Genomic DNA, 16,670 nt, shown 5'->3' on the forward strand with positions numbered 1-16,670 from the left:
ATGAGTCAGTGAATAAGAGAACAGATGGATAAAAGAGTAGATGAGTGGATAGATGGATGGATGATTGGCTATTTCTACTCCCTTTGCCCTCCGATGATGAGCCCTAACAGCCTGACAACCTGAATGTCTTCCTTGTAAGGGATTGTGGTGAGCAGTCCCATCTGGGACACACTTCTCTTCCTAAAGTACCAAAACACAAGCTTGTCTCCTCTGCTTCCTGGACTTCTGCCCTGGCAATCCCTGTTCCAGGCTGGTACATGGACATACCTCAATCAGCCTAGGGGAGGAAAGCTCCTGTTTAAAATATTCAACTACATCAGCTAAGAATGCACGCTGATTAGCCAAGTGCATCCCAGGCCTAGCTACTGCACTCCATAGCAGCAGTCTGATTAGTGAAGGAGGCAGTTCAATCAGCACAGCCCGCACTCCCCAGACAGCGCCCTGGCCCTGCCAGCTCCTCACTGGCTGGCCCTTGGGGATTCCTGGGGCAGGCACAGTGGTGCAACCGGCTGTCACCAACCAACAGGAAGTCAGTTCAACTCCCAGCCTCCTACCCACCTCTTTGAGACCAGGACCTTATCAACACCACAGGGCACGCCAGGCTGGTCTCCATGCTGAACACCAACCACTTAATCATCTCCTCTCCACAGCACTTAGAAGAAGATGTCATTGCTCTTTTCCATTGTATCAATGGGGAATTGAGGTCCAGTGAGGCTGTAGAATGAGAATTCAAATCCAGAATCAAAAATTAAATCCTAAGTCCACACTTAATACTGTCCTTGCCACAGAAATCTGATAATCGGGGATATGCAGGGGCCCTTTAAATCCAAAGAGCCTGGCCAGGTATAATGAGGCTGATAAGCAGCCATTCCTTCTTTGGACCCTCTGGACATCCCTAAAACCCACAGAACCCTATCTCTGAACCTGCACCTCACTGGATACCTCATTAGGCCCTCAGACCACAAAAACTGGCTATTCTTTCTACTCTACCATACCTGGCCCACAGCTCTATCTTTCTCTTAAAGTCCCTATACCCAGAGCTAAGGGTCTAGCCTTCTGGTTACCGTAAGTCTGAATAATGACTGTGGAGTAACCGTAACCCACACATCATAACCTGTTCTTTGATAGAGCTTAGCAAGTTGCTACAAACGTGTGGGTGCAAGTCCCCACAGACTCAGAATCAAAGGAAGCGTGGCTCAGTCTTTTCCTACTCTCTGCTCCCCCAAACCCTTGACCTGGCCCACAAGGCCTCCCCAGTCTTGCCCTTTCCTGTCTTGCTTCCCATCATACCCATCTCCATCATACCCATACTCCATTGTTGTCAATTGCTCTCTAGTCAGTTCCGATTCATAATGATCCTGTGTTCAACAAAATGAAACACTGTCCAGTCCAGTTTGAGTCCACTGTTGTAGACACAGTGTCCATCCATCTTGTTGGGGGTCTACCTCTTTTTGATGGCCCTCTACTTCACCCAGCATGATAGCACTGTTGATAACAAGTTCAAAGTACATGAGATGAAGTCTTGCCACACTCATTTCTAAGGAGCATTCTGGCTATACTATTCCAACACAGGTTTGTTCATTCTTCTGGCCCTCATGATATAATGTTCTTTGTCAACACTATAATTCAAAGGCATAAGTTCTTCATTCTTCCTTATATAGTAGCCCATGCTTCAGCCACACCCCCAAACTCCATAGCTCCATCCAGACTATCCACTCTGCAGTCGTCATAAGCTCCCCTCCACCTGGTTAACACTAGTTCCTCTATCAAGAATCAGTTTCAGTATTAACTTCTAATTAATCACCTTTCTCCATCCATCACATTAAAATAACCACTCCCTTTTTGTGTCCTCATTGGTCTGTTCCTCCCCCCCCCCACGCATCAGCATCAGTAACTCAATAGTACTTGGGTACTTTGTTCCGTTTTCATCTTTGGCTCCTTACCAAATTATGCACAACTTTGAAAGCAGAGCCTCTGTCTTCTTCCTCTTTATTCCTCCAGTGCCTTGCTCAGAGTAAGCATTTGGCAATAGTTCATCAGTCACCAAATGATTCTTAGAACAAAACTATTCCTGTTCAACATAGCACCACATTGCCTGGCACATTGTGATGAATAAGTGAACGTGGAGGGTAGGGAAGGACACTACAAGATCTGATTGTTCAGTATGTGCTTGTTAGGTGCCATCGAGTCGGTACCAACTCAAAGTGACCTTATGCACAACAGAACGAAACACTGCCTGATCCTCCTGGACCAACCTCACAATTGTTGCCACACTTGAGTCCATCGATGCTGCCACTTTGCCAATCCATCTCATTGGGGGGGGGGGGGGCTTCCCTTTTTTTTCTGACTCCCCCCCTGATCAAACATGATATCCTTCTTCAGCAACTGGTCCCTCCTGACAGTATGTCTGAAGTATGAGAGATGAAGTTTGGCCATCCTGGCCTCCAAGGAGCACTCTGGCTGCACTTATTCCACTGCAGATCTGTTGGTTCTTTTGGCAGCCCATGGCCCTTTCAGTAGTCTCCTCCAGCACCATATTGTTCAGTATAGGGTCAAGCTTTTAGAGAGTAGATATGAACCTTGAGTCTCTGCAGGACAGTTTCGGGGGCTTCCCTGAACTGCCATTGAGTTGCAATGAGCCCAGTGTAGCTTCACAAGACTTTCTGGGCCCTGTGTTTCTTCTGCTTGTCTTCAGGCAGAAGAGACAGTGAATTGTGACTGTAAGTTCAGTCAGAAGAGACCTGATGGCCAAAAGGAATCATAGAGACAGAAAGAGATTATTAAGCAACAGAATAAAAGCTCTGTTCTCTCTACTTCCACTAACTACAAATCACTCATAGACAGACCTTCTGGGATCCTCCATCCATCAAACCCTTCCAGAGAGCCAAACCTAAAGTCAATTAATGACAAAGTAACACCACACCCAGCTCAAGAGTCTCCTCAGTGAATTTGTCTTCTAGAAATAGAGGCTAATCTAATGTGATCGGCATGTATACCTCCTGACCTTTGACATGCAGAAACTCACACTTGGGAGCTCAGCTCAGTCTTTCTCAGGATCACTACAATAGAGCAGTGAATGTGCTTGTCTGCTAACCAGAAGTCCAGAGTTTTGAGTCCACCTAGAGGAAAGGTCTGATGATCTAATTCCAAAAAACTAGCCATTGGAAACCCTCTGGAGCACAGTTCTGCTCTGACATGCCTGGATCACCATGAATCAGAATCAACTTGGTGGTAACTGGGTTTTGGGTCTTTTTTTTTTTTTTTGGTGTGTGTGCTTCAATAGCAGAGCAAGAACATGGTTAACCAAAAAACCAAAACCAGTTGTCCTCATATGGACTCTGTCTCAGGGCCAGAGGCATTTGATGACTTATTAATTGGCCTACCAAATCAATCTGATTCCTACACACTAATGCTAATAAACCATTTCATGTATGACCTAGCAACATTTGATTCCATGGTGACCCTATGTATGTCAGATACAACTATGCTTCACAGGGTTTTCATGACTGATTTTTCAGACATCTTTAGATCACCGGGTATCTCAGGGTGGTCTTGAACCTCCAACGGCTAACTGCTGAGTTAGCAGCAGAACACATAGGGTTTTGTTTTTGTTTTTCTACTTAATCCTTGGCTTAAGATTCTAAATTCTGATGTCTGAGGGAATTAATTGACTTACAATGATGAACAGTCTGTGGAAAGTTTCAGATGTGCTTGACTGGAGTTCAACCCTTATCACCAGAACATGTTTTTCGCAGTCTTAAGTGCTAGTCTTTTTAGATCTCTTACGATACCAAACTGGGCAACACATGTAATCTATAGGTGTCCAGGTTTATCCTTGATGGGAAAAGCATGTATCTTTGTCCCAGAATTCTAAGTAAAGGGTCTCTTATCTCATTAGCTCTGTGTGTGTCATGTGCCCACTGCCAAACCAATCACGGAGGCTTCAGGAATGCAATGTGTTGAATGGTTTAGATCAGGAATAGTGGTCTCCCCACCCACCAATAGAGCTAATGGTTTAGGAGATAATATTTCTAAAATGAAATTCAAAGCACAATTTAATAGTAGAAGGGGTTAGGGATGTTGGGGGCTGAACAATGGGCATCCCCTAAACTCCCCCTGCATTCAGTCTCAGACTCTTGAAGAACCACTTCTCTACATAAATGCTCAAAATAAACATGTTCATCACTGACACACACACCATGGAGAAATGACTTCTATGGAGCACACTTATTCCTTTTCCCAGATGGACATTGCTCTTCTTGAACTCTTTAAATGAGACCCAAGCACTCGTCACACATCTATCTGGATGTAGACTCAGGGCCAGAGGCATTTGATGATTTATTCATTGGCCCAGCAAACCTAGTTCATCCCCACATACCAACATAAACAGGCCATTTCATTTATCGCTCCACAAAGTTTGACTCCCTTTTCAATCACTCCTTCGGAGTATTTCCTCTGGCAATTCAGTGAGAATTTTCTGTCAAGCACTAACCCTGGGCTGGGAATACCTAAGTGGTGGCCCAGATCCTGCTCACAGCCCATTAGGAGAAAGAGGGCTACAGCTGCCACTGTTACGTAGACAATATTATATATATACATCAGCTTCACATTGATTCCATCGTATACTGCTTCCTTGACATGGTTACAATCCCTTCCATGCATCATCCATCAACCAAAGGGTATACCCCGCAAGCCTGCTCCCTGGTCATCAGCACACAGCCCCTCTCTCTCTCCGGGTCCAAAGTCTCCAGCTGCTCCATCTCTCCACATCATCATCTCTGCCTCCATCCTTGGTATCACTACTTCTCTGGGTAGGGTTCTGTTCTCTATGCAGACAATATTGTATTAGTGTCTTTGGGCTACTATGACAAATGCCACAACCTGATGACTTACAGCAAGATAAATGCATTCCCTCACAGTTATGGAGATTCCAAGTCCAAATCAACTATTAGCACAGTTGGCTGTGAGGGAGAGGCTGCTCTAGGCCTCCTCTCCTAGTGACCATCCGTGGCATTCCTGGACTTGTAGAAAAATCACTCCAATCTCTAACTCTAATGTCACACTGTGTTCTCTACTGTGTCTGTCAAATCTCCTTCAGCCTTTTCTCTCATAAGGACACTTGTCATGGGGTTTAGGGTCCACCATAAGCCAGTATAATCTCATCTCAAGGCCCTTGATTTAGTTCATCTGCAAAAACCCTTTTTCCAAATCAGTTCAGAATCGCAGCTTCTGGGTGAACATATCTTTTGGGAACCCCCACCATTCAGCCCACAGCAATCACTGTGCAGAGTTCAGAGAAGACAGTGATTATCTGTCTTTGGAAGGAGGGTATGTATGAGCTCCCTCAAAGGTGAAGGAAGTTTATAAAGAGCAAAGGAAAAGCAAAAGTAGTAGACACTAAAGCAAAGAAAGGGCAGACACAGAGAGGTTTTACCATAGAGTGAAACCTGCAAAAGCCAGAACGAGTGTAAGGTGGTAGGTAACCTGTCAGAGGAAAAGTGAAATCTTTTCCACTAAATAGAGAGTAATATAAAAGTGGTGAGTGTACCTGTCATAGGCAGAAAACTTGCAAGACCTGGAAAAAACAAAAACAAAGCAATCCTGTCAAGTTCCAGGTTCTCACAGATTTTGCTCTGACAGCAGTGTGGCCGGGCCAGGCCATGGAGGGAGAGTGATCCAAGATGAGGCTGGTGAGGGAGATGGGGACCAGAATTTGAAGGGGGCTTGATCTTACAGGCCATAGGAAAGCAGTGTGTTTCTATGTGAATGAGTACTTGGGATTATAAAAAGAAATCCTTGGAAATTTTAAGCATTTCCTTTGTAACACTGGCTGGTAATAGAAGATTGTGAGCGACTTAGGGACAAGGTTCTCATTTGCTTTCCCTTATTATCTTACATAATGTCGATGTCTAGTGCATAGTAAGTACTCGGTAAACATGTCTGTTTAATGAATGAACAGAGACTAACTGGAAAAGGTAATTGCTGAGGGTGGTGACTCCAGCTTCCACCCATCAGAGGTCGTGTGGGAACAGAATACCGAATCTGTGTTTACAAGACTCTATTCCAATCCCAGGTCTACCCCTCTGAGCTCAGCAGCCCTGTGCATTACTTGCACCCTATGGGTCTCAGTTTGTTCACATGAGAGACAAAGAAATCATCTCCACCATCATAAACACTGTACGTCCAAGTCTGAACCTTACGTAGAGCCTGCTCTGTCCCGTGGAGCCTCTGACAAATAGGAGTGGAGCTGAACAGTCTGAAGGAGGGACCGTCCTTACAGCTTCACTGCCTCGGAGGCCAGGAGTTCAGTGGGACACTGATGATATCTCCTGGCTTTAGGGCAGCCTCTGGCTGTCGCATATGTCAGGGATAGTGCTTCTCTGATGAGTCATAGAGCTGCTTACCAGCTACCCACACATGCTGCCTGGCTTCCCCTTTAAAGCAACTAGGATTCCTCAGCCACTGAGTTGGAGGTCAAGCCACTGAGTTGGAGGTCAAGGTCAAGGCATGTGGGCTTACAGAAAGTCTTTAGTGTCCCAACAAGGACAGCATGGTTTTCCTGCCTGACTGAAATCCACCCAGGCCTATCTCTCAACTACTAGAAACCCAGGGAGACCTAGGAATATGGTCCAGGTGAAGCTTTCAACTTCTTGGTCCCCTCCTAGAATGGACCACTTGCCTGGTGGCTCTGTTCATAATGGCCTTCTGTAAACTAGAGATAATATAGGGCCTCCTGGCATGAAGCTGTAGGATCAGCACTGGACTGCACACCACAGGATTGGAGGTTCAAACCCACCAGCTGTTCCTTGGAAACCCTATACAGGGTCACTATGAGTCAGAACCAACTCAGTGGCACTTAACAACAACCACACCACCTGACCATAGGGAGTGTGGTGGTTCATATGATCATCAGTGGACTGCAAGCTACAAAGTTCGTGGTTCGGGTTTGCCAGCTGCTCCACATTAGACAGGGGAGGCATTCTGCCCCTGAAAAAGACTTAAAGCCTCAGAAACCCTATTGAGGTGGTTATGAGTCAGAACTGACTCAACAGCACTTAACAACAACCACCTGACCATATCCTCTTCTGGGAGGCCTCAATCTTACCGTTTCACTGCTGATGAGTCAGACCATTCGAATACCAGGTTAACAGCAGCACCTTCTTCTCTCTGACACTGGCTCACAAGGCCCAGAAGCAGAAGCAAGCTGAGCCAATCAGAATTTCTCCCTTGTAACTTTGGATTGGTGACACAGAATTCACTGGCTTCAGGGCCAGTCTGCAGGGCTCTGTATCATTCATAACTACAGTAGCTCACACTAGAGCCATGTGCAAAACCAAGCTAGGGGACTTGGAAACCAACAGTCCTACAGAGGAGAGAATGAGGCAGAACTGGGAGGTGATAAGATAGAGAGAATGCCCAGGGGTTGTTGGATCTTGCATACACTAGGTCCTGCAAGCCTGGGCCACTCTACTTTGGAGCCCCTCTTTACACTGAGCCCCCTGAATGTGAGCTTCTGTTTATTACAATTTGGAAAGTCCTGTCAGGAATGTGCTTCCCTAACTGGTTAAAACCAGCTCTGCTTAAGGGACCAACCTTTGTTCATTCATCACCTGGGCCTGGCACTGTAGGCTCAGTGCTGAGATGGGAACAGACACCACATACTAAGCACCCCCTATGTGATAAGCAGCTCCTAAATCTTGTATGTGTGTTCACTCTTTTAACCTTCAAACCTAATAGCTTTGAGGAAGTTCTGTGTTTATGCCCAGTTTTCAGATAAGGAAACAGAGAGGCATAACCAGAGATGTTAAGTAATTGTGGCAAGGTGATCTAGCAGTTAAATAGAAGGCTTGACCTCTCTGGTCTACACTAACTTTAGACCATGATGTCTTCTTGGGACATGGTTGGTGGTGGTAGGGTGCCATGGAGTCGGTTCTGACTCATAGAGACCCTGCATAGTATTTCTGAGGCTGGAAATCTTTACGGGAGCAGAAACTCTATGCAGGATCGCTATGAGTGAACAACCCCCACTGCTTCAAAGCCCTCCTGTCCTTACCTCATCTTTCTCCTGCAGAATGGCTGGTAGTTTCTAACTGCTGACCTTGAGGTTATCAACCTGACTGGTAACCAATGTGCTCATGGGACATAGAAAACAATAAAACTGGGTTCCTCCCAGGGAGGTATGTTGTAACCATCATGGTGAGCAGTATAAAGGAGGAGTGTATTAAGTACACAGGAAAGGCAGTCCCCAACACTTTGGGACAGAGAAGGCTTCAACAAACAGTTGGCACTGAAGGGAATTTAAGAACAGCCATCCTAGGCCGAGGACATAGCTTGTATAAAGATATGCAGGTATGGAAGGTTGATGAGACTTTTCCAAACCACAGTGACCTTCTTGGTTTTGCTTCTTGCACTGACTAGGGATGTCTACAGGTTAATCAAATGCCGAATGGAAGGATACTATGTAGGTCTCTTCTATATTCATAGAGGTACATGGTTTGGCTGGTCCCTGCTTTTTAAACTAAGTGTTCCACCAGGGCACTGTGCTAAGAGGTGATTCACAAACAGAACAACCCCCATTGCTTCAAAGCCCTCCAGTCCTTACCCAACTCCAGGGACCGAAGGCTTTCTGCTATATCCTGCCTTCAGCCCTTCCCTTCCCCTCAGGCCTGCCATCTGAGCATGCCCTCAATGTTGACCTCACTTACAAAGTGCATTTGGTCTTGCCTTAGGTCTGCCTCTGTCCACTAAGATCTATGTCTGAACTACATCAGCACACAGACTCCTCTGTCCCAAGCCCATAAGGTTCCCAGGGCTCTGGCAGACTTTTCTTCCCTGTACCCAACAGAGGCTTCATTGCTACTGTTGTTGGCTTCCCTAGAGTCAGTTCTGAGTCATAGAGACTCTATGCATAATAGAAGAAAACAATGACTGATGCTACGTCACCCTCACAATCATTCTTATGTCCCAGTCCATTGCTGCTACCACTGTGCCTCTCCATCTCACTGGGAGTCTTCCACTTTACCAAGCATGATGTCCTTCCCCAGGTACCTACTGATACTGTGTCCAAAATATGAGACATGAAGTCTCACCATCCTGACTATACTTCTTCCAACACAGATTTGTTCTTCTGACAGTCCATGGTACTTTTAATATTCTCCTCCAACACCATAACTCAAATGCATCAGTTCTTCTGCGGTCTTCCTTATTCATTGTCCACCATTCACATGTATATAAGGTTACTGAAAATAGCATGGCTTGGGTCATGTGCACCTTAAACCTCAAAATGACATTTCTGCTCTTTAACACTTCAAAGAGGTCTTGTGCAGCAGATTTGCCTAATGCAATATGTCTTTTAATTTCTTGACTGCTGCTTCCATGAGTGTTGATAGTAGATCCAAGCAAAATGAAATCTTTGACAACATCAATCTTTTCTTCATTTATCATGATATTACTTATTGGTCCAGTGGTGAAGATTTTTCTTTGCACTGAGGCGCAATCCATATTGAAGGTTGTGGTCCTTAATCTTCATCAGTAAGTATTTTAAATCTTCTTTTCTTTCAGCAAGCAAGGTTTTGTCATCTGCATATTTCAGGTTGTTAATGAGTCTTCCTCCAATCCTGATGCCATATTCTTCTTCATATTAAATAGTTTCTTGGATTATTTGCTCAGCATACAGATTAAATCTGTTGGAAGTATACAACCCTGGCTCACATCTGTCCTGATCTTAAACCATCCAATGCCCCCTTGTTCTGTTTGAATGACTGCCTCTTCAGGTTCCTTGTGAGCACAATTAAGTGTTCTGGAATATCCATTCTTCAGTGTTGTCCATAGCTTGTAATGATCCATGCAATTGAAAGCCTTGGTGTAGTCAATAAAGCACAAATAAACATCTTTCTGATATTCTCTGCTTTTGACAAAGATCCATCGATGTCAGCAAGAATATGCCTTGTTTTACATCTTCATCTGAATTGGGCTTGAACTTTTGGCAGTTACCTGTCAATGTGCCATTGCAGTCATTTTGTGACTGCATCGTTTTAGCAAAATTTTACTTGCATGTGCTATTAATGATATTGTCCAATGATTTCTGCATTCCATTAGGTCACCTCTCTTTGGAATGGATACAAATATGGATCTCTTCCAATCAGTTGGCCAGGTAGCCGTCTTCCACATTTTTTGGCATAGATGAGTGAGTGCCTTTAGTGCTTTACCAGTTTGTCAAAAGATTTCAACTTGTATTCCATCAATACCTGGAAATTTGATCTTTGCCAATGCCTCTGGTGCACCTTAGACTTCTTGGTTAGCTTACAGAATCTATGCACTGCTTCTCTGCCTGGCACCAAGATCTCAATAAACTATGAAAAGCCCTTCCACTGGATCCTGCACTCATTACAACAAACAGAATTCTTAATTCACTGATAGACTCTCAAGAAAGTGACAGTAGTAATTCCCATAGCCAAACATAGTCAGCAAAAGAGGGGGCAACTGAAACTCACATGTAAAAGGTAGTTCTTTGAGGGCAAATGGAACTGTAGTAAGGAAACTAAGCCAAAAAGAGCATTTCAGGATCTATCCTGAATGTCAGCTCTTTGGCGGAAAGCAAGATATCATTGAGTTTTAATCAGTAGGTCCTGGAAGAGGACAACATAGGTAGACAGAGCTCTCCAGAGTCCTATGGCTCTCAGCAGAGCATATGTCAATGAAATAAAACAGAGTCAAAACTCTTAAATTAGCTATTGCAACAATAGTGAGGTTAGCCCAGGATTGGCCAGTGTTTCGTTCTGCGGTACATAAGGTCGCTATGAGTTGGTACCGACTTGATGGCACCTAACAACAACAACAACAGGACTCTGAGATAAATTCATTTCAAAATGAACTCATAATAGAAATCACCAAACGAATAGGTAAGAGTCAGTTGATATGGGAATTGTAATATATAGGTTATACAAGAACTGCACATTAAGCACGTAACTGAAATAATGGAACTAAAAATGGGCAAGGCCCAAGAAACCATCAAAAACAGCCAGGCTGATATGAAAAAGAGTAACAGAGAACTTTTAGAAATAAAAAATACAAACATTAAATTTTAAAATTCAGTGGATGTGTTAAGCAGCTTGATTAGACACAATTGAATAGAAAATTAATGATCAGGAAAGTAGAGCTGAAGAAATTTATGAGAATGTAGTAGAGATGTTGTTAAGTGTCATTGAGTTGGTTACAACTTGCAGCGACCCTGTGTACGTTCCCAAGGAGCGACTGGTGGGTTTGAACTACCAGCCTTGTGGTTACAGTCCAGTGCTTATATGAGAAGTTAACTGAAATGAAGGATAAAATGTAATAAACATAGAGACAAACCAACAAAATCTTTCATAGTGAGGGTGTTCAACACATCTCTTTAGTGTGGCGCCACGGGTTAATGTGTTGGACTGTGTCATGGGTTTGAATCACAAAGGTTGGTGGTTCAAGCTCACCAGTTGCTCTTCAGAAAGCCTATATAGGGTTGCTATGAGTTGGAATGGCTCGACTGCACTTAACAACAACAATAAAGCTAACAAACTGGAGTCCTGGTGTGGTACTGTAGAATAAGCACTTAACTGCATCGGAACCAACTAGATGGCACTTAACAACACAGCTAACAAAAAATGTATGAAAGGCATAGAAATGTGGAGGTTACAGGGGCACTAAGGAGTTGCATTTATTCACTAAAGAATGGCCACCCCCATTGCACCATAGAAGAAAGTCCTAGAGACATGCTTCCACAAAGATTACAGCCAATGCAATCCTATTAAGCAGTGATAATCTTTAACAAATGGGGTTGCCATGAGTCAGGTGAATTGATGGACAGTAATCTGAACATGCTAATCAACTATCATCAGGATAGATCTTGATGAAATGTTCTTTTTGACAATGACTATGATGCCTTTCCTTTACAAGTTTTCATTACTGACATAGTAGACCATATCTGATTTAAATGGCCAATACTAGTCCATTTCAGTTCACAAGTGCCTGGGATATCAATCTTTATGTATTCTGTTTCACTTGTGATGAATTCCAGTTTTCCTAGGTTCTTACTTTGTACATTCCATGTTCTGATAATTAATGGAGGTTTGCAGCTGTTGCTTCTCACTTTGAATTGAGACATATAAACAAATTAAGGTCTTGAAAGCTTTGCTCCATCTGTTCCTCTGAGGAAGCAGCTTTTCCCAAATCATATTTTGAGTGCCTTTCAACCTGAAACCTTGTTTCATGATCTATCGTGAAGTACTACCCTCTCCATGGTAGGATAATATTCATACATCTACAAAGAAGATCAGTTAATACGACTGCTACTCAAATTTGCACACTAACCACTAAATCAAAAAATGAAGAAATTGAAGATTTTTTATCAACTTCTGTATGCAATCAAATGTGCAGTCAAGGTGCATTGATAATTACTGGTGATTGGAATGGAAACTTGAAAATAAGAAGGATCTGTAGCTGGGTAACATGTCCTTGGTGATAGATACAAAGCTGGAGATCGCATGATAGAATTTTGCAAGACCAATGGCTTATTCATTGCAAATACATTTTTCAACAACATAAACAGTGATCATACATGTGGACTTCCACAAATGGAACACACAGAAAGCAAACTGACTACATCTAAACCAGGCCAGGGACTGATTGTACACATCAGACCATCAATACTCATATGGAAGTTCAAATTAAAGCTGAAGAGAATTAAAACAACTCCACAAGAGCCAAAGTATGACTTTGAGTTTATCTCACTGAATCTAGAAACCATCGCAAATATAGATTTGATGGCTGAAAGATAGATGAGTTGTGGGATGGCATCAAGAATATCACGCATGAAGAAAGCAAAAGGTCATTAAAGACAAGAAAGAAAGAAAAGACCAAAATGAGTGTCAGAAGAGATTCTAAGACTTGCTCTTGATCATAGAGTAGCTAAAATGAATGGAAGAAATAATAAAGTAAAAGAGCTGAACAGAAGAGTTCAAAGGGTATCTTGAGAAGGTAAAGTATTATACTGAAATGTGCAAAGACCTAGAGTTATTAAAAATAACAAAGAACATGTTCAGCATTTCTGAAATGGAAAGAAATGAATACGCAGAGTCACTATGCCAAAAGAATTGGTCAGCATTCACCAATTTCACAAGGTTACATGAATATAATCAAGAATCAATTTTTTGAGGGGAAAAGTCAAAGCTACACTGAAGGCAAGGCACTAGTGAAAACCAAGGCTCCAAGAATTGATGGAATACCAATTGAGATGTCTCAACAAAAAGATGCACATTGGAAGCATTTATTCATCTACCTACCTGACCAACCTATTGGAAGAGATTTATATCTGTTCCCATTCCAAAGAAGGGTCATCCAACAGAATGCAGAAGTTATCAATTAGTATCATTAATATCACCTAGAGGTAAAATTTTCCTGCAGATCAGTTTTAAATGGTTGTAGAAGTATATGTAGACAGGGAACTGCCAGAAATTCAACCCAGATTCAGAAGAGGATGTGGAAAAAGGGATGTCAATGCTGATATCATGGACGTTAGTTGAGAGCAGAGAGATGTTTACCTGTGTTTTATTGACTATGGAAAGGACATCATGTCTAGTAAAGTGGAAGATCAGTGAAGAAAAAAAAAAAAAGAAGACCTTCAATGGCAGTGACAGCAACAATGGACTCAAACATAACAGTTTTGAGGATGGTCTAGGACCAGGCAGTGTTTTGTTCTGATGTGCATAGGATTGTTATGACTCTGAATGGAGTAATTATAACAACATGGACTATGCAAAGGCATTCAAACTGTGTAGATTAAAACAAATAATAGCAGTGTAAAGAATGGAAATTCCAGAGCACTTCATTGTTCTCATGTAGAACCTGTTCATAAGCCAAGAGTCAGTCCTTCAGACAGAACAAGAGGATACTTGTGGTTTAAAATCAGAAGAGGTATGTGTCAGGGTTGTATCCTTTTATTGTACTTATTGAAACTATGCTGAACAAATACTCTGAGAAACTGAACTTTATGAAGAAAAACATGGCATCAGGAGTAGAGACAGACTCATGAACAACCTGAGATACGCAAATGACGCAACCTTGTTGTTGAAAGTGAAGAGGACTTGAAGCACTTACTGATGAAGATCAAAGACTACAGCCTTCAGTGTGGATTACAACTCAATATAAAGAAAGCAAAACAATCTCACAACTGTAACAATAAGCAACATCATGAGATACAGAGAAAATATAGAAGTTCTCAAGGATTTCATTTTATTTGGGTCTACAATGAACTCCTATGGCAACAGCACTCGAAAGATCAAATGCCAAATTTCATCAGGAAAATTTGCTGCATAAGACTTCTTTTCAATGTTAAAAAGCAAAGATGTTACTTTGAAGACAAAAGTGCAACTGACCCAAGCTACAGTATTTTCAGTTGCCTCATATTCATGCAAAAGTTTTGCAATGAATAAGGAAGATTGAAGAAGAATTGATTCATTTGACTATGGGGCTGGCACAGAATAGTAAATGCAATACCATGGATTGCTAGAAAAATGAACAAATCTGTCTTGGAAGAAATAACAATCAGAATGCTCCTTATAAGCTAGAGTGATGAGACTTCATCGCTCATACTTTGGACATTTTATCAGAAGGTACCAGTCCCTGGAGAAGGACATTATGCTTGGTCAAGTCAGTGAAAAAGAGGAAGATCATCAAAGATGGATAGTCACAGTGGCTACAACAATGAGCTTAAACATAACAATGATTGTGAGGATGGCACAGGACCAGGCAGTGTTTCATTCTGTTGTACAAACAGTCACTATGAGTCAGAACTGATTCACTGGCACCTACAACAACAATCTCTCCATGTACGGAAGAAAGAAGAGTGATGAAAATAGAAGATGCTTGGAATCAACAAGTCCAGTGTACCAATGGAACATGTGAACATCAGTCACCATGACTCTGAGACCAAAAGAACTAGATGGTGTCTAGATACCACTACCAATTGCTCTGAAAGGGAGGGATCACATTAGAAGGTCCCAGATAGAGTGGAAGAAAATGTGGAATAAAACTCAAATTTTTATATATATAAAATTTTGGCTTGACTCAACACTATGGTACTGACATCATAGATGCAACATGGCAACATCTTCTGTAGTACTCAACAAATATATATATATATATTATGTATACTCACCATTCGGTCAGTCATTCAAGATCAAATAGGGCAACATGGACTTAAGGACAAAGTTGAGAAGAGAAGGGAAGGAGGATGGACTGGAAATAGGAAGCCCAGGGAGGAAGTGGGATAACTGTTGCTGCATGGAGGGACTTGCAATCATTGAGATGAAACCAAGTGTATGATTTGTTGAATGAAAAACTGATTGATGATCTTCTATGTATTCCTTCACTCAACTCACAATAAAAAAGTTTCCAAAACAATTCTGTCTCCAGTAATTGGTGGTGGTGTGCTATAGAGTCGGTTCTGACTCATAGCGATCCTGCATAGGTTTCTGAGGCTGTAAATCTTTACAGGAGCAGAAAGCCTCATCTTTCTCCTGCAGAAGGGCTGGTAGTTTCAAACTGCTGACCTTGAGGTTAGCAGCTCAACTCATAACCACTACACTACCTTCTAGAGCTCCTTGTCTCTAGTAAATTGTTGATATATATCTTTTCAAGCACATATAGAACATTTATAAAAAAAATAAACCAATAATTTGACCTATACTTATGCATGTAGTAGCTCAAAAGAGGGAACAAATCTTTACAGCGAGGATCATTCCCAACCCCTTGGTACACAGGGTTGACAGGGATGGGCAACTTAGACATTGGCTACCCAAAATGGGGGTGCTACAAAGACAAGAAGTGACTGGTTTCCAAACTATCAAGAGGGACCCTAGTTTCAGAGGGTACTGGGGAAGGCAGAATCTCTACTGAGTAGTTTCCAATCTGTTGAGACGGGGCTGATGAAAGGAGATGGGGCTAAGAATCTTGTGGTACAATAGTGACTGTGAGGGTCGGAAATGTAAAGAGAGTTGTTTTGTAACAAAAGGAGGGGAGTGGCTGATTTTGCAGTCCAGGAGCAGAGGTCCCTGGGACCATCAAGGGAGAAGAGCAGAGTGTGGGACACTACTCTAGAATCAGTGACGCCAGAGATGGAGCCAGAGATGATGACGTGGAGAGATGGAGCAGCTGGGGACTCTAGACCTGGAGAGGGACAGGGGCTCTATGCTGATGACCGGAGGGCAGGCTTGTAGTGTATACCCTTTGGTTGGTTGATGATGCATGGAGAGGATTGTAACCATGGCAATGAAACGATATACGATAAAATGAATGTAAAATTAATGTTCTCCCATGTAAACTATCACATAATTCACAATAAAAACTTTAAAAAAAAACCCAACACATCCAATATTAGGCCATGAGGCAGTTCTCAACAAATTTCAACCATTATCCTCAAATTGTGCAATTAATACGTAAACCAATAACAAACAAATAACAAAAACAGTAGCAAAAAACCACAACTGGACTGCAAAGTTAGCCACTCCCTTCCTTTGTTACAAAATATCTACCTTTACATTTCCTACCCTCACAGTCAGTCCTGATAGCAATTATTGTTTAGTTCCGGCAGAACTACTTCACAAAAGTTATACAGACTGCAGTTTCCTCCATTTTAA

Source organism: Chrysochloris asiatica, unplaced genomic scaffold, assembly GCF_000296735.1.
Source record: "Chrysochloris asiatica unplaced genomic scaffold, ChrAsi1.0 scaffold00083, whole genome shotgun sequence".
Taxonomy (NCBI): Eukaryota; Metazoa; Chordata; class Mammalia; order Afrosoricida; family Chrysochloridae; genus Chrysochloris; species Chrysochloris asiatica.